The sequence below is a fragment of the Schistocerca gregaria genome, chromosome X (assembly GCF_023897955.1).
Source record: "Schistocerca gregaria isolate iqSchGreg1 chromosome X, iqSchGreg1.2, whole genome shotgun sequence".
NCBI classification, from domain to species: Eukaryota; Metazoa; Arthropoda; class Insecta; order Orthoptera; family Acrididae; genus Schistocerca; species Schistocerca gregaria.
This window is the reverse complement of record NC_064931.1, coordinates 680,673,197-680,695,557: the sequence shown is the minus strand read 5'-3', so window position 1 is coordinate 680,695,557 and position 22,361 is coordinate 680,673,197. Positions and strand designations below refer to the sequence as shown.

The 22,361-nt window shown below is 40.0% G+C and overlaps 1 protein-coding gene across 5 annotated transcripts in view; it reads left to right on the top strand.

The window, feature by feature from the left end:
• Window positions 1-22,361, top strand: part of LOC126299616 (inner nuclear membrane protein Man1) — a 315,326-nt gene that overhangs the window by 279,229 nt on the left and 13,736 nt on the right. The window contains exon 11 of one of the 5 annotated variants that reach the window (XR_007552835.1): window positions 15,976-16,115. The exons of 3 other annotated variants lie outside the window; for them this stretch is intronic. The gene's annotated coding sequence lies outside the window, so the exon portion shown is untranslated. Of the gene's footprint in view, window positions 1-15,975; window positions 16,133-22,361 lie in introns of all 5 variants that reach the window. One more of the 5 variants, XR_007552834.1, reaches the window with a different exon arrangement.

Here is a 22,361-nt window from a genome sequence, read left to right as displayed (position 1 = left end):
AAGTTCGTCACTCAACAATAGGTGAACGGTCAGTGGTTCTCAGTCTAAATATTACTGCTGTAGTATCCTGGATCTGCTTGGAAAAAGCTATATTAGACCGTCATTTATGAGGACTACCAGTTTCTTCATTTCTTTTCTAGGTCATTACATTCATCAGATGCTCATGCAGAAATGACTCCAACAAATTATGAAGTGAAAATTATTTGTGATGGTAAATTGTGCTTATTTCATCACTTTACCATTGTCAATGTATAATTAATGGTCATTGTGTGGCTGTTGAATAAAGTTTCCTCTTATTTTGCATTCCAAAATATGGTAGCCATATGCTATGGTAGCTCTTCAGTCTGCATGGTATATAGTGTTTAAGTTAATTTAGCTGCATATGCTTTTATAGGACAAGTGTGCTACAAAATTGCATATAAGTTTCCATACAGATCTACTCCCATTGTCGCCAATAATGAACTGTGACACTTGAGAATTGGTTTGAGAACCTTCAATCTTCCTATGAATATATTCTTTGTGTGAATTTTCCATGTTAAATGCTTGTTGAGGCTTTCACTTAGATACCTTGCAGGATGTCTCCAGTCATGTACTGTCTTTACAGTCTCAGCAGTTGTACGGGTCATCATGTCATGAGTCCCCTTACTAAGTTCCTGGTGAGCACAATGGCTAAAGTCTTCTCGGAGTTGAGAGTAATGGTAATAATTTGTAGCATTCAGCACACATTAACTGTACTTCCCACAATATAACAATGCATTTTGAGAGAAAATATTTCCAATATCAAACTTCCGGCACTCTGTTCACGTGATTGAAGCACTAAAAAATTCTAACAGCACTTTTGTGGCATTAGAGTTTTTTGTGTTTTAGTTATATGACCTATGTATATGCAACCTGATAATGAAGGTATTGTGTCTCAAAATGCACTGTTCTATTGTATGAAGTACAATTAATGTATGTTGAACGCTACCAGTTATTACTGATTAAGCGCAGTAACTGCTACCTCACATCCAGACCATGAATGATAATAAACTAGGGATGAGAGTGGTGCTCTCTTTCTTTCTCCAGGATCCTGTTCTGTTCAACACAATTTGCAGGCAGCTAGTTATGAAGTTCCCATTCTTTGAGCAGGGGGGAAAATATTGTGTCATCTGTGTATTATGCAATATTTAACAATTCTGTTGCTTAAAGTACTACACCAAATACTTCTTGGGAACTCCTGCAGAAATGAGTCTCATTTAGTGATCTAGACGGCCTTGTCTTCACGGAATAGCATTCAACAATTTTGACTATTTTTCCGGGGAAGCCTTAGATGTATAGTTTGTATAAAATCCCAATGAGCCATATGGAAGCAAAGGTTTTGGGTTATGACTAGTAACACTACTCTTCTATAGTCATTGTTAAGCTTGTAGTGTGGCAGCTTCAACTTCAACTACCCTCAGTATCTGGGGGAAGGAAGGATTTCTGCTACAACTGAAACTTGAATTTTGTGTAGGGGGTTGTTATTTTCTGATGTGATGCCTGTGTGGCAAGATTATGAAGGCCTCATGTATTGTACTCAATGTTGGCAAGAGACTAACAGGGTATAATTTTCCTAACTTCTCCATTGCAACCATTTGGCTTGCTTACAATGCACTGAAAACCAAGCTGATCATGTGATCTTATCAAAGGTATTTGTGAAGTGTGTGATAACCAAGAACAGAAAATTCATTCCTAACTTGTTGATGAGCTCTTCATGTACTGGGGCCTTCATTGTGGACAACAGGTTGGAGACTTTTGCTGTGTCTTCAGACATGAATTATAGAAAGTAGTCAGCATGCTTGTCTTCTAAAGCAAGAAATGCTACTGTTTGTCATGAGATTTTCTGTCCTGTACCTCTGCAAATCCTAACTGCCTTTAAAAAGTATCAATTAACATGTTCACACTGTCGTCAGTGATGACAGTGTGTCTGTCGTGTAGAGATGTCATTCAGGCACATATTTTTCAAACAGTTTCATTGCTTGCCATAGAGGGTTATCTTCTACTTTTAGGGCTAAAAGACAAGCAGACATTACTGGTTGTGGTGCTCATGGAGCACTACTTTCAACTTATATAGCCAGTTGAGCAGCCTCCTGTTGTTTGAGTTTCTGGTGAGTTTCCTGAATGAGCAAGAATCAATGTCTACTCATTGTATGGATTCTGTTGGCACTTGCCACGCAGTGAATACTTCACTAGCATATCTTGGAGATTCGCCTTAAAAGCGTCAAAGCATTAGCAAGTATGTTTCAATGGGTTACATAAGGCAGAAAGTACAAGATTCTGTCGCCAAAATTATAGCAGCAGCAGCTGGTATGAGTTCCACAGATGTGCAAACACAAATGGTGAAACAATGCCAGAAATGTAAGGATATGGACATTTTAATTAATGAACTAAAAATTAAAGTATATAATTAGTCATTCCGACGTAGTTCAAATTTTGACCCTGGTTCCTACTAGCTGGAGTATAGAATAAATAGCAAAAGAATTTAGTATTTTTGTGTGAATGGTGAAGATGGAAGCTGGCATTTTGACAGTACTTGCAAAATGAGAGGGAGGAAAAAGTCTCAATGACCAGATCAAACAAAATCCTCGGGTTCTTTGAAAATGATGCATTTTCTTGTCTCTGCCCAGGTGAAAATGATTACATAGCAGTTAAAGTGGATGGTGAAAAATTTCATAGGCAGAAACGCCTTGTACTTTATAACTTCAAAGAAATGTTCATAGGCTATTGTAAGCAACAGGACAGTGAACTGGGTTTCTCAGAATTTTGTGAACTCGGGTCGTAGTGGTGTATTAAAGATGGTGTGCTGGTACACACTCTGTGTTTCATTTCAAAACATCAAAGTTCATATCTCAGGCACTGGAATGAAAACTTGCAGATGATGAAGTGTTGATTTTGATGGGTTTTGCTGAGAACTGTCCATTTTTCATTCAAGATGCTGTTCAAGTGTTCCATTGAGAGAACAGCCAAGCCACATTACATCCCTTTGTGGTTTACTTTGCTGGTAAAGAACTACATAATATCAGCATCTGTACTATTACTGACTGCCTTAGTCACGATATCATTGCAGTTCATACACTCATAATGAGGCTGATTAAATATTTGAGAATAACAATAGGGGAAATTAAGCACATTCACTGCTTTTACTGATGAATCTGTTGCCCAATACAAGAATTTTATCAATTTATGTCTGCAGAAAAAGGACTTTTGTATCTCTTCTGGATGGAATTAACACACATCAAAAAAAGTTTTGCATCAGCTCGGTTCCGAGGTTTCCAGAACATGTACAGAAAACTGTCATAGAGATCAACATAAACATCATTTATGCCCTTTTTATTGCTCATGAAAACCACACATTACATGTTGTAGCACCTTACAGCGAGACCTTCAGGGGTACTGGTCCAGATTGCAGTACCCCGGTACCTCTAATTCCCAGTAGCACATACTCTTGCATTGATGCATGCCTGTATTCCTTGTGGCATACTATTCACAAGTTCATCAAGGCACTGTTGTTACCGGTTGTCCCTCTCCTCAATGGCGATTTGGCGTAGAGCCCTCAGAGTGGTTGGTGAGTCACATCCTCCACAAACAGCCCTTTTCAATCTATCCCAGACGTGGTCGATAGGGTTCATGTCTGGAGAACATGCTGGCCACTCTAGTCAAGCGATGTCATTATCCTGAAGGAAGTCATTCACAAGACGTGCACGATGGGGTCACAAATTGTCATCCATTTAGATACCGTGCCAATATGCTGCCGATATGGTTGCACTATTGGTCGGGGGATAGCGTTCACGCATTGTACAGCTGTTACGGCGCCTTCCATGGCCACCAGCGATGTACATCGGCCCCACATAATGCCACCCCAAAACAGCAGGGAACCTCCACCTTGCTGCACTCGCTGGGCAGTGTTTCTAAGGTGTTCAGCCTGGTCAGGTTGCCTCCAAACACTACTCCAACGATTGTCAGGTTGAAGGCATATGCGACAATCATTGGTGAAGATAACATGATGTCAATCCTGAGTGGTCCTTTCGGCATGTTGTTGGGTCCATGTGTACCGTACTGCATGGTGTCGTGGTTGCAAAGATGGACCTCGCCGTACACAGCAGGCGTGAAGTTGCCCATCATGCAGCCTATTACACATAGTTTGAGTCATAGCACGATGTCTGTGGCTGCACAAAAAGCATTATTCAACATGGTGGCGTTGCTATCAAGGTTCCTTTGAGCCATAATTCATAGGTAGCTATCATCCAGTGCACTAGTAGCCCTTTGGCGGCCTGAGCGAGGCATGCAATCGATAGTTCCTGTCTCTCTGTATCTCCTCCATGTCCAAACATCATCACTTTGGTTCACTCCGAGATGCCTGTACACTTCCCTTGTTGAGAGCCCTTCATGGCACAAAGTAACAATGCGGATACAATCGAACTGTGGCATTGACCGTGTATGCATGGTTGAAATACAGACAACACGAGCCGAGTACCTTCTTCCTGGTGGAATGACTGAAACTGATTGGCTGTCGGACCCCCTCCGTCCAATAGGCGCTGCTTATGCATGGTTGTTTACATCTTTTGGCGGGTTTAGTGACATCTCTGAGCAGTCAAAGGGACTGTGTATATGGTAAAATATCCACAGTTAACATCTGTCTTCAGGAGTTCTGGAAACCAGGATGATGCAAAACTTTTTTTGATGTGTGTATTTGGAACCAGCCATAGAAGATCTCTTTGTGATGGATTTGGAGGAACAACTAAAAGACTGGTGGCTCATGCTAGTTTGCTGAGGCGTGTAGATAAAATATTGACATTTCTTGAAGTGTCTAAGTTGTGCAGTGACAGCATGTCAGGTGTTGTCTTTTTCAAATTGATTAGGAAAGAAGGTTCGCCAAATGCCACACTATTGCTAGGACAAGAGAAAATCACCAGGTCAAACCCACTGATTTAAAAAAGATAAAAGTAAGGAGAGTTTCCAATGATACTATAGCATTCACAGTTAATACATTTAAACCAGATGAAGAAATTCCAGTTATTTCAACTACAATTTTACAACCTGAGCAGTATGTTATTGTATGTATGAAAATGCTGGATGGGTGGGAAATTTATGTGAAGTTTAATTTGAACAAAAAGATGCCTCGGTCAGCTTTATGGTTCTGCCCATTCCTTCCACTGGCTATCTAGCGAAGATACTTCCTGAATTCCAGAGTAATACACATTTAAAATCATAAAAGCTCCAACAACACGGCCATTAGGAGAACAAGAGTGTTACTCAGAATCTGATTAAGATGATATCGGCAGTTTATTCAACCTGCAGTGGGAAAAAATTATTCCAGTCGTACAGTGTTTCTAAAGTTCAGACTTTCTGCTTATTGCTTAAAGATATATGCACGTAACTACATGTGTATTTTTATTTACATAAAAGCAGTTTTCACTGATTTTGTTTTCTGTTTCTCATTAATATCACATCTGAACATATACACTGTGTATGAAAAGTAATAACTGTAAGCAATGTTTTTCATCCATAAGCAGACAGGGGTCAAAATTTTAACTACATAGCTTCTGAAGCTTAAAGAATACTCTCTTAAGATACAGCAAGATAAAAAGATCAAAGAACATACAGTTGAGATAATACTGTGAGTGCACCAAGTGTAGTGTCGCCGCACGTGTACATTCAAAATCAACTGCCAACTGTATCAGTGTGGGCCAGCCACTAGAGGCCACCAGTAGGAAGCGTGCATATGGCACAATCTCTTGCCATGCCGTCTGTGAGTGCACCAAGTGTAGTGTCGCCGCACGTGTACATTCAAAATCAACTGCCAACTGTATCAGTGTGGGCCAGCCACTAGAGGCCACCAGTAGGAAGCGTGCACATGGCACAATCTCTTGCCATGCCGTCTAGCGGTTACCCATGCCTATATATTCATGGAGCAGTGCTGACGGACCCTCTTTATGTTCTTCTACTTTGTACACTCACATCAGTTGTTCGGTGTCTTGTTATGTGCAGAATCATGAGAGACTTATTTCTGTTATTGTTCAGAATGTTATGAATAAAGACATATTTGTGCTACTTTTATCGGTTACATGTATTACTTCGTTACAACAATTTGGCCCCCCAAAATTACTCAATATTTGGCACCCAGAATGGTTTCATCAAATTTGCTGGTGCATACATTTTGATAGGAAAGGACAGGGGCTATTATACAGAAAGCACAAGAAGACAGTGTGGCTGTGTGTCATATTAATAGTTCTTGCTTCAATCCATCCTTAAAGTAATGATTTATTGCTGGTTAGATAGGGGCTCGCCAAGTCATCCAATGAATTTTCATTCATTTTCAAAGCAGTGCAACTGTCATCCAATGTATTCAAAAATTTAATCACTAACATGTTCTTGTTCAGTACAAAAAATTGTTTAAATGTACAAATGCATGGGTATGTAAGTTACAAATACCTATCAGAAAAGTTATCCAAATTTGGTTGTTTTGCATGTGTGTACGAGTTGCAAACTTGGGATCCCTGCTGACAAGAGGCTGTACAAATGGAGTCAAAATATATTAAGCTGAAACTCAAAAAGAAAATTCATTGGATTTGGAAATGGTCAAGCAGGGACCATCTCTAAAACTGGTCCACTGGATGTGGAATTACCCATAAGCTCCTTAGTACGTGGAAAAAGCAATGAATAAATAAACTTTTGAGCTTTAACAATTGCTTTAAAGTTGTCACAAAGTTGATTTTCCCTGTTAGATTTTCTTGTGATAACCAGAGGAGATGCCCACTTTTTTAGCAGGAATAGGTTTCAAGATGCCAATTTGTTCTAATCTGTTAAGTTAAGAAGCAATTTCTTTGCAAATAATATGAGGCACCAAATGTGCATGGTAAAACTTTGGTTGAGCATTGTCTTTGAGCTTGATGTTTGCTTAAAAATTCCTTGCATGTCCATATTTTTCACATGATGAATGCTGGCATGGGAAACTTTTGTACCAGTATCATGCACATTGTCCTGAATATCTTATTTCAAACTAATCAAATGCCAAACATGTTGGGCATCAAGCAAGAATAAACTCATATGAGTGGCACTGATGCAGTCATATTTTAATATTTTGCTTGCAAAGTACACATCCCGAGAACTGCTTGCAAAGCACAAATCCCAAGAACAGGAATATTTTAGCCATTGTATGTTGAGAGGCACAGATTTGATTAGTCATTGTGATTGAGACACCAGTATCGAACTGAAATAGTAGAGAATGATTGCAAATCGGTAAAGATATGAAGAGTTTGCTGTCTGTTCTCCAAATATAGCGGTCAGTTCTGACTTTCAGAAGACTGCTTTTATCTGTTTTGTGAGAGACAGAGCCTTTTGTTGCTTGTCCATGTGAGGAGAATTGATTTGAATAAGCCATGTTTTGCACTGTGCACGTTGCTTTGTGATTCGTCCACTTGTGTCTATGGTCCTTGTGAGTATAGCCAGGAGCAGATAAAGATTCAGAATATGAGACAATATTACTCTCCATTTGCTCAAACCTATATTGAATTGGAACAGACGTTGTTGGTTGTTGTTGTTGTTGTTGTTTTTTTTTTTTAAATACTGGTTTGCAGCATCCGGGAAGGGATGACATCAGCAACCTTTCTGGTTAACCAAATTATGCACTAAACTGCAGAGAACCATCAGAGTTGCAATATTAGTTTCCGTTATTACTGATGACTAGTTTTGAGTCTAAGCTCGTTATCAAATCACCAAATAAGCTACACAATAATGTAAGTTACTGACAACTACATAAAAGTTCCTTGTAGTTAGTTACATCCTTAGTATAAATCATTACAGAGCTGAACTTCATTCACCTTGTGGTGATGATTTGGTAATGAGCTTGGGCTTGAAACTAATCATCAAGTAATAAAGGAAATTAATGTTGCAATTCTGATGGTTCTTTGCAATTTATTGCATAATTTGGAAGAGAGTTTGCTTTGTGCTCCTTTTGAAACTGAGGGTGCCCTGAATTGTGACAGTGTTGACATTCTGCTTGGCAGAAGAAGCAGGATTTGCAATTGTGTGTGACATAAAATTTGATACAAGACTTTGGAGTGTGTAAATTTGCAGTATACGTGGCTGGATGCCTCATCCCCTGTTTATCCTGTGGCTTGCAGCTGTTGTCATTGTGTGCTATGTGAGGCAGAGCCTGCTTTGATCTAGATGCAGTAAGTGTTGCAACAACAGGCACATTAAATTCAAGTTTTGCAAAGTCTTGTACTTTTTGAGCTTCAGTTACTTTAAGTACATCATTGAGGCAAGGATTATGATGCTTAAGAATCTTGCCCTGTATTCTATTGTCCGCAAGGCTCTGAATAATTACATCGTGAAACACTTCATCTTGAAAAGAAGCTTTAGTGCAGTTGAATTTACGGTTCCTAGTCATGACCTTGAGTTTGATACACTCCTTATAAGATTGGTTACTAAGATGATGTGTATGAACAAATTTTAAATGAGCAGCAGCTACATGAATCGTAGCTTCAAAATATTCACCTTCAAAATTTCTAATGCCTTCTTAATAGGGTAGGCTTTGCAGCTGTTTTTGAGGGAACAGTTTTATACACAAACTAAAAATATGCACTCCAACCCAAGAAAAATAGAAAAGAACGTTGTGAGTCACCTGTGATTTTGTAAGCTGAGAAGTGCTACTAAGCTGCAAAGTGCTACTCAAGCTGTATGCAGTACTTCATACTCTTGGTTTTCATCAAAAGAGTGGAAGGGTGGAGTGGCACCTGGCCTCTGGCATTCTGTGCTTTTCATATTTGCTTGCTTTCTTCCACTAGTCTGGTAGTGCTTACTAGAAAAGTTTGAATTTGTTGGCTCTAGAACTGAATAAGTGGAATGAGTGGTTGCTCTCCAGAAGTTGCTATTGCACACAAAATTTAAGTCACTTCAAGAGCAGATATAACAGACTTAGGAACACTGTAAGAATAATGATAAAATGAAGAAATCTGGACACTTCCCACTGCTCACTGTATCTATAAAAGGAGATTTCAATGTGTTCTGCTGACACCGGAAGAAGCATTGAATAGTTCAGCATGTGGATATGTCGGATCTTCTTCTGTAGATCCAAGTAGTCACCAATCACAAACTCGTCACCAGAATTGTCTGTCCTGCCTGTTGGTGTAACAAGGTGGATAAACACTAGAATACATCAAACACTATTGAATGATTAAAATATAAATGTATTTTTTACAATACATATAGTATTACGTATACAAAACTTGGTATCCTTGAGTCTCTCTCTCTGTTCCACAAGTTCTGGTTTACAATATTCATTAGCAGTTGGAGTAGATATAGCATCATGGTAAGTTCATAATGTCTCATTGCAACTCCTAGCTCAGCATGATATTGAAGTGGAGCTCTGGAGTGTAACATGCACCCCAATCACAGTTGTGACCTTCAGCAAGGTCCGAGCAGGCACACGGGGGGAGGGGTTTATTAGTTATTGGGAGCTCCAACGTTAGGCGGGTGATGGAGCCCCTTAGGAAAATAGCGGAAAGGTCGGGGAAGAAGGCCAGTGTTCACTCTGTCTGCTTGCCGGGGGGTCTCATCCGAGATGTGGAGGAGGCCCTACCGGCGGCGATAGAGAGCACTGGGTGCACCCGACTGCAAATTGTTGCTCATGTCGGCACCAATGACTCTTGCCGTCTGGGTTCAGAGGTCATCCTCAGTTCGTACAGGCGGTTGGCGGAGTTGGTGAAGGTGGAAAGCCTCGCTCGCGGGGTGGAATCAGAGCTAACTATTTGTAGTATCGTTCCGAGAACCGATCGCGGTCCTCTGGTTTGGAGCCGAGTGGAAGGCTTAAACCAGAGGCTCAGACGATTCTGCGGAGAGCTGGGGTGCAAATTTCTCGACCTCCGCTATCGGGTGGAGAAATGTAGGGTCCCCCTGAATAGGTCAGGCGTGCACTACACGCCGGAAGCGGCTACGAGGGTAGCGGAGTACGTGTGGAGTGCACATGGGGTTTTTTTAGGTTAGAGAATTCCCTCCCTAGGCCCGACAAGACGCCTCCTGAGACGCGGCAAGGCAGGAGTAGGCAAAATGCAACAAGAAATAACAATATTAATGTGCTAATAGTAAACTGCAGAAGCGTCTATAGAAAGGTCCCAGAACTGCTCTCATTAATAAACGGTCACAACGACCATATAGTACTAGGGACAGAAAGTTGGCTGAAACCAGACGTAAACAGTAATGAAATCCTAAACTCTGATTGGAATGTATACCGCAGAGATAGGCTGGACAGTGAAGGGGGAGGCGTGTTTATAGCGATAAGACGATAAGAAGTGCAATAGTATCGAAGGAAATTGACGGAGATTCGAATTGTGAAATGATTTGGGTGAAGGTCACGGTTAAAGCAGGCTCAGACATGGTAATTGGATGTCTCTATAGGCCCCCGGGCTCAGCAGCTGTTGTGGCTCAGCACCTGAAGAATAATTTGGAAAATATTTCGAGTAGATTTCCCCACCATGTTATAGTTCTGGGTGGAGATTTTAATTTGCCGGATATAGACTGGGAGACTCAAACGTTCATAACGTGTGGCAGGGACAAAGAATCCAGTGAAATATTTTTAAGTGCTTTATCTGAAAACTACCTTGAGCAGTTAAACAGAAAACCGACTCGTGGCGATAATATATTAGACCTTCTGGTGACAAACAGACCCGAACTATTTGAATCAGTTAATGCAGAACAGGGAATCAGCGATCATAAAGCGGTTACTGCGTCGATGATTTCAGCCGTAAATAGAAATATTAAAAAAGGTAGGAAGATTTTTCTGTTTAGCAAAAGTGACAAAAAGCAGATTACAGAGTACCTGACGGCTCAACACAGAAGTTTTGTCTCAAGTGCAGATAGTGTTGAGGATCAGTGGACAAAGTTCAAAACCATGGTACAATATGCGTTAGATGAGTATGTGCCAAGCAAGATCGTAAGAGATGGAAAAGAGCCACCATGGTACAACAACCGAGTTAGAAAACTGCTGCGGAAGCAAAGGGAACTTCACAGCAAACATAAACATAGCCAAAGCCTTGCAGACAAACAAAAATTATGCGAAGCGAAATGTAGTGTGAGGAGGGCTATGCGAGAGGCTTTCAATGAATTCGAAAGTAAAGTTCTATGTACTGACTTGGCAGAAAATCCTAAGAAATTTTGGTCCTATGTCAAAGCGGTAGGTGGATCAAAACAAAATGTCCAGACACTCTGTGACCAAAATGGTACTGAAACAGAGGATGACAGACTAAAGGCCGAATTACTAAATGTCTTCTTCCAAAGCTGTTTCACAGAGGAAGACTGCACTGTGCTTCCTTCTCTAGATTGTCGCACAGTTGACAAAATGGTAGATATCGAAGTAGACGACAGAGGGATAGAGAAACAATTAAAATCGCTCAAAAGAGGAAAGGCCGCTGGTCCTGATGGGATACCAGTTCGATTTTACACAGAGTACGCGAAGGAACTTGCCCCCCTTCTTGCAGCGGTGTACCGTAGGTCTCTAGAAGAGCGAAGCGTTCCAAAGGATTGGAAAAGGGCACAGGTCATCCCCGTTCTCAAGAAGGGACGTCGAACAGATGTGCAGAACTATAGACCTATATCTCTGACGTCGATCAGTTGTAGAATTTTGGAACACGTATTATGTTCGAGTATAATGTCTTTTCTGGAGACTAGAAATCTACTCTGTAGGAATCAGCATGGGTTTCGAAAAAGACGATCGTGTGAAACCCAGCTCGCGCTATTCGTCCACGAGACTCAGAGGGCCTTAGACACGGGTTCACAGGTAGATGCCGTGTTTCTTGACTTCCGCAAGGCGTTTGACACAGTTCCCCATAGTCGTTTAATGAACAAAGTAAGAGCATACGGACTATCATATCAATTGTGTGATTGGATTGAGGAGTTCCTAGATAACAGAACTCAGCACGTCATTCTCAATGGAGAGAAGTCTTCCGAAGTAAGAGTGATTTCAGGTGTGCCGCAGGGGAGTGTCATAGGACCGTTGCTATTCACAATATACATAAATGACCTGGTGGATGACATCGGAAGTTCACTGAGGCTTTTTGCAGATGATGCTGTGGTGTATCGAGAGGTTGCAACAATGGAAAATTGTACTGAAATGCAGGAGGATCTGCAGCGAATTGACGCATGGTGCACAGAATGGCAATTGAATCTCAATGTAGCGAAGTGTAATGTGATGTGAATACATAGAAAGATAGGTCCCTTATCATTTAGCTACAAAATAGCAGGTCAGCAACTGGAAGCAGTTAATTCCATAAATTATCTGGGAGTACGCATTAGGAGTGATTTAAAATGGAATGATCATATAAAGTTGATCGTCGGTAAAGCAGATGCCAGACTGAGATTCATTGGAAGAATCCTAAGGAAATGCAATCCGACAACAAAGGAAGTAGGTTACAGTACGCTTGTTCGCCCAATGCTTGAATGCTGCTCAGCGGTGTGGGATCCGCGCCAGGTAGGGTTGATAGAAGAGATAGAGAAGATCCAACGGAGAGCAGCGCGCTTCGTTACAGGATCATTTAGTAATTGCGAAAGCGTTACGGAGATGATAGATAAACTCCAGTGGAAGACTCTGCAGGAGAGACGCTCAGTAGCTCGGTACGGGCTTTTGTTGAAGTTTCGAGAGCATACCTTCACCGAAGAGTCAAGCAGTATATTGCTCCCTCCTACGTATATCTCGCGAAGAGACCATGAGGATAAAATCAGAGAGATTAGAGCCCACACAGAAGCATACCGACAGTCCTTCTTTCCACGTACAATACGAGACTGGAATAGAAGGGAGAACCGATAGAGGTACTCAGGGTACCCTCCGCCACACACCGTCAGGTGGCTTGCGGAGTACGGATGTAGATGTAGATGTAGATGTAGAATTCAGTGTCCTTTTGTGGAATGTGTAGTGGCACCCGGAAGTGTATGGTGAAGCCTTTGTAGCAGAGGCTCATGACAGCCAATTTAAATGTCTAATGTCTCTTCTGGAGAGATGTGAGCTGTAAGTGACATGCTACATGCAATCAATAAAGAAACAGTTGTGACCACAGGTATACTTGGTGGTGGTGGGAGATTCCTCTCGTTATGAAGCCTGTCATCGTACTTCCTACACTTAGCTAACATTTTCTGCAACTGATATAGTTAGGCAGTTATGTGCTAACTCAAGGTGTTAATAACTGCTTCCTTTGAGAATTCCCTGAATTATGTAACCTGACCTGTGAGTGCATTTGCATTCAAGACACACATACTTAAATCTTATGTTTCTGATCATCTATCCATAGCGGGGGAACTATCTTCAGGGAATTTTCCACTGGGAGATTGGGGGGGGGGGGGGGGGGGTGTAGATGGCAGGCAACCCATGAAGTTGGCAGGGAGTAGCATGTCATTGTTTTACATTTAGTTCGTCATTGCTGAAAGCCAAGAGTTTTCATTGGTCAGTTGCTGAAGTGTTTTGCAGACTGGTCTTTTTGATCCAGTGCTCTAAGACATCCCTGCTTGCCCTTCTGTTCCCTACTCTGCTCCATATGCCTATACATTATTCAACTATTAGGGGCGTTAACAAAGAAACGAACAGGAGGCATAATTACAGAAACCAGTATCTTTATGTTAGAAGTATTGATCCTGGCTGTTGAGACACTTATCCCACTGTGACACAAGGTGGTGAATGGCTGTCTCATAAAATTCCTGGGGCTGTGATGGGAACCACTCCTGCATGTACAGCTGGATGTCGTCGTCCAAACGAGTGCAGGAAAGGTTATGCTGACGTTCTTCTTTGACCATGATGGCCAGCATGCCCAGCATTACTCACAAACCTTGACTACTCTTCACTAAGTGATCAAATAAAAATGACCAGGCAGTCTCATCCATGGGGTCACTCTGCTCCACAACAATGCAAAGTCTCACTGCCCAACACAGTCGCAGCTCTCTTGCAGAAATTCAAATGGGAGGTTCTCTGCCACACTCCATACAGTCCAGGCCTCTCCCCCTGTGATAAAGCCTTTTTTGTCCCCTTAAAAAGGCTCTGAGGGGCATATGATTCACCTCAAATGACGACGTCCAGCTTTACGTGTGGAACTGGTTCACATTGCAGTCCCGGAAATTTTATGAGACAGCCATTCACCGCCTTGTGTCATAGAGGGACAAGTGTCTCAACAGCCAGGGTCAATACTTGTAACATACAGGTACAGGTTTCTTTAATGATGCCTCTGGCTAGTTTCTTTTTGAATGCCCCTCTTATCTATCTTGCCCTAACAGCCTCCTGTATTCTTCAGTGTAAGTACTGTGGTGCATGTTGCTCACCAGTTTCTGCATTTCACTCAGCAACACTTTTTAGGGTTGATTTTTTGAAAGCGTAGATACATACCCAGAAGTCTTGGAAAAGGTCACAGACCATTGCAGTTTAAGCATTTATGGATCCTAACTTCTTGTTTAGTTTTTTCTGATGTCATGATGACTGAAACAATGCTTTTTACACTACCTATGTTCCTGTTCTGAGGAGTGTACTTTTGTACAACAAAGTAGAATGGCATTGGCTGCTTCTTCCAGATCACATCAAGAGAACCTAGAAGCGTTATGTTAACGGGCCTTTCTTGGGCCTTTGAGAATCTAGAATAAGTTATATTTTCTCAGTCTAGAACTTATATTGTTGTAATACAGTTCTGTGCCATCCACAAAAGATCATCACGTTGCCTCTTACAAATCTTAATGCAAAAGACTCTTCACGTAATGTGGTGTTAACTAACTTTTATTGTAATTTTTAATTCTGTGGGAATTCTACTACAAGGGCTGGAATCCAGAAACCTATACCAGTTTTTTTTTTTTTTTTTTTTTTTTCCCCCCCTGCTGTGTAGAGTCGACCATTAGAGCTCACCACTCCTCCTCCTTATATAAGGAGGCTCATTCTTATTCTGAGCAACATGTGCACGGAAAAGCATACAGTTTAAGGAACTTTCTAAGTTGTGTGTGTGGAAGACACACTTAAGGCATCTCAATTTAATAGTAGTGCTGAAAGGCCTTGGGTTCAGTGCGTCAAAAATTATATATAAAATTAGGATACTGTTTCCACATATTGGACATGTTGAAACGCATTTCTGTTGTATAAATGGGTGTTTCAAAGTCTTCGCAACAAATGTCTATGAGTGATAGATCATGTCATGGGGAACAACTTTTGTTAGAGACTAAATGTTCGCCAATGCTTCCCAATGACACTAAGTATCATTTAAGACTGCTTATGCCTCAGAGAGGTGGCAGGGTGTGGGCACTCTGTGGCATTTGTGTGCAATGTGTGTTGCCTATCATCCAGTCCTCTGCTCTGTGTGAAACATGGGAGGCCACACAAAATATCTTCCTCCATTTTGTATTGTTTTCTTGTCAAAAGTAAATCAATTTACTGGGGTAGGTTGTATACTGCACACCTGGTCAGTAGACGCTGCTAGCTCGGTGAAGTCTCGTCATCCCATGGCCAGCAAATACTATTGGATGCCTTGTGTCACTGGGAAGTGTCAGTGAACATTTTGTCTCTAACAACAGCTGTTCCCCACTGTGTGCTGTATCACCTATAGATATTTGTCACAAAGGCATTGAAAGATCCTACATCACCTTAAAAGAAAAATTAAGAATTAGTAGTGGTACACTACGGCAGACACATTGAACCCAAAGATTTTTTTTCTGTCATTTATCCCTTCCTTCATCTCTGGCAGTGTTTGATGTGAAAAACACCCAAGTTGCTCCTTGTTCTCTAGTCCAAGTTAAATGTAGGTCATGCTGTAACTAATCAGATAAGTCACTTCAAAGGTAAGATAAATGCAATGGCGTACAACCAATAGGACCTTGTTTAACAAAGTACTGTGGCGTTCAAACCAACTTTCAGGTTGATGACAGTTTTAATTTTTAAGATGGTTTAAAACTCAGTTACTCACAATGCTTCAGAATTTGTTAACTCACTTCTGCTTTTTGTAGATGTAGGTGCATCATTATCACAGTGTTGTCTGCTAACTAGAGTCTGCAGTGATCAGAAATCAGTCAATACCAATTGATGTCATTCAACTTCAGTCAGCTCAGCAACATTCATCAGCCACAGCACCAAGAGTCTTCTTAAGGTGCTTGTCTAGTACAGGTATTTGCAGTTTTATGCAGCTGCATTGACTTGCACAGAAAATAAACTTTTACTAATATGGTTATATGAAATCACATTAAACACATCAGTCATTTATCTGGACTAATATAATCATACTGTGTTCATTTCATATAGTTTACAAGCATGAGTTGATCGCACCTGAGTGTTAATTTTACATTTAACAAACGTTTTCACACTCATATTGTTCCATACATGATTTAATACCTGTCACCATAACAAAACCATCCAATTTCCCCCCATTTCTCTGTCACTCAATTCAGGAACCTACCAACTGTTGTACCAACAGTGCAGTCTTGAATATGGCTTCTTTACTGCATCACAGAGCTTTCCAAACATTATCACCTAAAGGTGATAATGTTCTTTAGTTAAGACAGTGGACTTGTATTCAGGAGGGGACAGTGTTTCAAATTCTCATACAGCCATCCAGATTTAGGTTTACCTTAGTTTTCCTTACTCATTGAAGGCAAATGTTGGGATGATTCCTTTGAAGAGGACCTGGCCAATTCCCTTCACAGTCTTTGAGACTGTGCCCCCATCTCTAAGATATCATGGACACTAAGGTCATTAAACACTAACTTTCCTTTCATCTTATCTAATACACACAAACCTAAATTGAAAATTTATACATTTATAGTTAATACTGAATCTTTACAGATACTGATGTGTTTCAGACTAATACACCCACACCTATGGCACAACATACAAATTTTGTATAGCCACAGTGACTTCAATAACATTCTGTACCCAGTTGCATTGTATCAGAATAGCACTGGACGTAATTTTGGATTCTGCCCTGGCAAATTATTTTTGTATGAAGCTAAAATTTATTGGTACTGAGAGCTACAAAGAAGTTAATGGCCAATTACTTACTGATTTTAGTATACAAGGAATGACCAAAAAAGTTCTTGTAATCCATATGTTTATGGCTATTTTTCAATTTAGTCCCCTTTCAGAACCACACATTTTTGCCACTGGTGCTTGCCCATTATCCCTCCTTGTAGAACATTTCTTCCTGCATGCCAAGGCCTACAGTGCAGCCATGACATTATCATCTGATCAAAAGTTGGTTCCAGTTAGTTGTTTGTTGACCTTAGGGAAGAGATGAAAGTCAGAGGGTGCTATATCAGGTGAATAAGGTGGGTGCTGAAGAAATTCAAAGCCACAGGACTCATTGATGGCAAACATTGCAATTACAGGTGTGTGCACAGACACATTGCCCTGATGAAACAGCACTCATTTTTTCGACATCCCAAAGCATTTCACTTTGATGTTCTCCCTCAAATGTATTATAGTTGAGCAGCATAATATGCTCTGCTCACTGTTTCACCCTTCTGAGGTATTCAGCTGGGATAACATCCCTCAAACAACAGAGACCGCCATCTTGCCAGCTGAGGTGACTGACTTGAACTTTTTGGGTTAGACGAGGAGATGTTTCCACTGTTTTGGTTGAACTTTGGATACAGATTGAAAGTGGTGAACCCATGCTTCATTCATTGTCAGAAAACACAGGACCTGACACAAAAAGGGTCAGGTTTTTGGTGGACATAGCGTGTGTCTGGTGTGTGTTTTCTGCTGTCTACATTCTTGGGACCCATTGACATGAGACCTTGTGCATGAAGCACAACTCTTACGATGTGTCCAATGTGTTCCTGTGATATGTCCACTCGCTCAGCAATATAAGTGTTCTGTCATACACCGGTCTGCCATGATAATATCCTGAATTGCAGTGACGTTTTCCTGTGTACTGGTTGTTACCGGTCTTTCAGTGCGAGGTGTATCTTGGACAGAGGTTTTGTCTTGCCTGAATTCAGCCATCCACTTATTCATAGTGGATTAGGAAGGTGAATCCTCCGCTGTTGTTTCCATAATGTCATTGTGGATCTCCTATCCACCCTTGCCGTTTTTCAGCAGTGTTTTATGACTGCATGCTTGCTCTCTCTACCCATCTTTCAACAGTGTACACCTTAGACACTTCAAATTCCAATATCTAGGGAAAAAATTAATGAAAAATTTTGTGTGTAACCTAGCAGAGGAATATACTTTCAGCTGCTAAACTGACATTCAGCTGAGGGAAGTATTTCATGGGTAGCCAAGAACTGTTCAGTCACTCCTCATATATGATCGATTGGTGACATTTCCAGCAGAAGGATGGCTAAAGATGAGTAGTATTAATATGGTAGTGAAGTCCCTGCAATCTTGTTGCATCTTTAGAGTCTTTGGACTACCATTTCATTCAATCACTCCCTCCCCCCCCCCCCCTCCACCCCCCTCCTTCAATCATTTGATCCAACTCTAACTCTGTAATTTGCTTGTATACAATCTTTTTAATTTATGAATCATGAGAACTTCTGCTGTTCTGTTAGTTTGCTGATAGCAGTATGCTACTTGTGTCAGTATCCATTTTCTCATTTTTAGTATGGGTACTAAGGACTCAAAACATGTTAATTTATGCTGAACTAAAATCTCCTGCACATTTTTTCGTTCTTCCAAGTATAATTCCATTTTTCATGGTATTGTAATTTTAATATCTTTGTGTATTATGTGATAAAATGACAGAAAACCTGATGCAGGAGGATTTTATATGTGCCATATAGTGAGGACAGTAAAGTTTTATTACAAAAACATTCCTTATGGAGAAATTTTAATTCTCCATTTGTAGTTGCCATCTCAGGTTAAAGCATTTTCTAGCAAATATTTGTTACTTGCATTGTATGTGATGGTACTGTAACTGTCTATATTTTGTTTCATGTGTCATGGCACGGGGTGAAAGTCTGGAGACGAAAATCCCACAGTTCTAACGAGATTTTATGGTAATGTTTGTAAAATCTGCTTGAAAAAAAATTATGAGAGCTATTCTGTGTGCGAACTGCAATTACTGATACCACCACAAATACATCAAGTTTAACCTGAAATACTTTAATAGTGAAGTGTACATGCCGCCAATGTGTTACACACTGCAGAATTCAAGATAAACAGTGTTTTACCAATGCAGAACACACAATCACATCTCTAAAATGAGAAATAATGCTACAAAACATCAAATATGATAAACTGTTGGTTTATACCAAGAAGCAGAAGTGCAATGTAATATACTAGAATGGGAAAAACAGTACACACCTAAACTATGAACTCATAACCCACATGCAAATGTAAATATCTTTAACGAAAAACGCTGTCTGCCAGAAGACCAAATAAAGAGAGGAAATCAAGTCGTAAACTGTGCTTAGAATCCAGTGGTGACTACTAACAGTGATAAACTGCAGTCTCACATTATATGTGATTTTAGGCATGTACCAACACAATTCATATGTAAGAAAACTGCCTTGGCACACACAGCTAATGCACTGGAATATCAAACCAATTTCTGTGTTTGAATATGCTAAATGTGGAAATAATGCTAAAAATCTATAAAGCTTCGTAACCACTTTGTAATGAATACAGTTACTGATCACATACATTCTAATGTTGTACACACAATATAACGCCTAAAACAACTTCAGAGTCTAAGATCAAATTACCAGTCAGTGGAATCAGGCCAGCGCAAGCTACTTTATGTGTACAAGACGAAAACAAAAGGAACAACAGTCCATTACCTACCAAACATTTCTGGGGAGAAGGAATGTACTAATATTAGAGTGACAGTCACAGAATACACCTGTGCAAAAATTACAAGGGAAATTAGGACTTTATACCAGGTACAAGTATAGTAAAATCTTGTGTTCATCCAAAAGAGGTTGTAAGAAATTCTGGAAAGTTGATGAGAAGTTTCAATGCATGTGATACTCTAGCTGTGATTTGGGAGGGAGGGGAGGAGGAAGGGTGTCAGGTGACACCAACAAAGCTCTAGAACTAAAAATGAGGCATGTGGTTGAACTACAGGAACCAAGTCACAAAATGAAAGTCATTGTTAATCCTATAGCCAGGGGACGATATATGTGAATCATTTAAATAGGACAATAAATAGTGGAAGCTCCATCTCACTGAAACACCTATTGTTGCAAAATATGCCTTTGACAGAAGAGTTGCTATGAACTTTGACATAGTGTCTAACCAGAAACCATTTCTCACCAGATGGTTCCCACCTAAACAAATGTGGCAAGAAACTTATTTACAATAGTGTGGCCTTACTAAAATCTGTGAACAAAAATACAAAATCAAAAATTGGAAAAAACAGCTACTTATGAACAACAGAATCACAGTAAACAAGCCAGAAGTTAAAAAGTGTACTAGTGGTTATGCTGTTCAAACAACAATAGGCCAATGGGTCAAAAATCACTAAGGAGAAATGGACTCACTTTGAGGCCCCAAACTAGCCAGGTAACAACTCGAATGCAGCTGTCCTAACAAGCAGAATTGTGAATATGGAAAGTGCTCACCTACAAGCCAAGTGAGCCTCTAGCCTGTCCTATCTGTAAAACGAACAAAGAAACATCTTGGAGATGGGCTTGCACCCAAGGATGTCCAACAGTGCCAGCACAACAGCTCTGAAGTCAGTATTTATGAAATACAGTAGAATTTAAACTCAAGGTCAGTGACACAGTACATATGACTCCAAACCTCTCTAGTAAACTCAATACAAAACTCAAAATTTACTTTCAGAATAAAAACAGCCTTGGTTGTGAAATTATTTAATGTCGATGACATGTTTCGCCCTTTTGAGGCATCATTAGATTGTCGGTAAAAACAAGAAACCAATCAGTTTTTAACAGAGGAAGGGGCATGGTCCTATCTTGCACTACTACCCAGGTAAAATGAACTGTAAGTAATAGAAACTTACGTAATAGTAGGTGGATATAAAACCCATCTGTCATATAAACATATAAAATAGAAAATGGATGCAGCAGTAACTGGATATATAATCCATCCATCATGAAACCACACAAAATGTAAGGTGGACCCAGTTAAAAGAAACGAAAGCCACTAGTATATCATCATGAAGGTACAGAAAAGTGGCAGACAGATTTCTTTGATACATTGCATGTTACCTAGAACACACCAGCTGACACTGCCATAGTAATATAAAATAGGACCACACTCACAAAAATAAAGGCATTATAAGCTACATGGACCACAATGTCTTTTTGGTGCGCACACACAATTTACTGTCACAATGTGCTGTCCTTACCCATTAAAATTGAAGGCTTAAACATTTTGTTAACCAGTGAGCCAAGCAATATCTCAGTATGTGTCCTGCAGAGCATTGGCTCTGCACCAACATACTGAATTTGAAATCTGAATGTGAAATTAACTTCATTAAGCACTACTCCAGAATCAATAACACACATGGTGAGGCATCCATCCTTACAAAACAGCAATATTGAATCTGACACAATACCTACCCTAAAAGAAATAGGAAAAGACAATATCTTTGAAAGTGCAACCATAAAATTTGCAAACCTGAATCTCATTGTAGCAACAGTTTACCGTCCACCCTGAAGTAATCTTAATGATTTCCTGCATAAACTGGACTTGTTTTTAAGAAATGCAAACATGATGTAATTGTGTGTTTCATGACTTTAAAATTGACTTTATCACCCAAAATAGAACAAGAATTTGGTTACTCCAAGTATAAAAAAAAAATCGTGCCAAAATTTACAGAATACTCATAAGTTGTGCATCCAAAGTAATGACTCCTCTAAACTGCTCAAATTCTATAAAAATCTGTACATGTATCCTAACATGGGTCACAAGACAGGTAACAAGGATGCATGATGATGAGTATATTGACAAAGCCAACAACAAAGTAAAAGCAATGTGAAATATAAAAAGGGAAAGAGGGGTAACAAAGCAATGCACATAAACATAAAAATTAAACACAACAATGAAATGATAACTAATCTTGACTCTGCTTTGACCACTTTCAACAAATTCTTTACAATAACCCAAACACTAAATGTCAATCAGTAAACCAGAAAATTCATTTGTGCACAGAGTCAATATTCATTATAACAGTCACTAAAGATGACGATGTAAAAACAAATCCTTTGCAGTTTCCATTGGTGGTATTACAGCAACTATCATGAAGTGTGCTCATACTGTTGCTGAACCACTTACTCACCTCTGTGACTGTTCTTTCCCAGCTGGTACTTTTCCAGTGTCACTGAAAATCTGAAAATTAATTCTTGTTATCAAAAGAGGTGGAAAAAAGAGCAATTAAGGACCTATCACAATTTCATCATACTTCCCTAAAGTATTTTAAAACAGTATG